This window comes from Fulmarus glacialis, unplaced genomic scaffold, assembly GCF_000690835.1.
Source record: "Fulmarus glacialis isolate BGI_N327 unplaced genomic scaffold, ASM69083v1 scaffold4301, whole genome shotgun sequence".
Taxonomy (NCBI): domain Eukaryota; kingdom Metazoa; phylum Chordata; class Aves; order Procellariiformes; family Procellariidae; genus Fulmarus; species Fulmarus glacialis.
In genome coordinates this window covers 5,952-6,823 of record NW_009194518.1, presented here as the reverse complement: position 1 = coordinate 6,823, position 872 = coordinate 5,952, and positions in this window count along the sequence as shown.

Below are 872 nucleotides of genomic sequence, written 5' to 3'. Positions count from 1 at the left end.
TGCGGGCTCAGGGGCTGCAGGCTTGGGGGGCTGCATTTGAGGAGCTGTGAGCCACCCCGGAGCTCTGCCGATCCTGGGGGGTGCTCCCACCCGGCACCCGCACCCGCAGGCATTTGAGGAGCTGTGAGCCACCCTGGAGCTCTGCCGATCCTGGGTGATGCTCCCACCCGGCACCGGCACCTGCAGCCATGTCACTGCTGCAATTCCGAAAGCCATGTGGTCGCGGATGCTCGTGGAGCAGAGGGGCGATGCGTTGGATGTCTGCTGGGTGTGGGAATCACCCAGAAAAATCATTGTGCCTGCAGAGCCCATTAGCATGTAATTAACGGCGGATCCGAGGAGCGGTGTGCATTGGCACCCTTTGCTACCTGTGCAGGTTTGCCTCCGGGTTAACGCCACAGATGTCCTTGTGCGGGGTCCGCAGCCATGCCCCAATGTGGGGTTCGGTCCAGGCAATCACGTCCCTCTGTGCTTTGCAGAAAGTAGCGTGCGAGCGTTGTCCGTCATTTGCAAACATGACCCCAAGGGTAATTAGTTGGTGCTGATGAGGATCTCCTGCCCTCCCGCCTCCCTGGGGCCATCCCTGCCCGCGCTGCCCATCAGCTGCCCGGAGCAATAGGCAGCATTGCTGCCACTTATATTTCTATTGCGGAGCATAGAAAAGCCCTTCCCAGTGGTTCTTACTGGGTTACAGGCTAATTTTATTAAACACTGTCATGAGAAACTGCCAAGTTCCCTCCTCTAAACGTCTCCTGAGCCCAACCTTAGGGATAATTGTCTCCCCCATTAGTTTTCATTAAATTAAATGTGGGAGGAGGATCTGAACAACCAGGGGCTCTGATCTGAGCACGGTGTGTACTTGCTGGCACGAT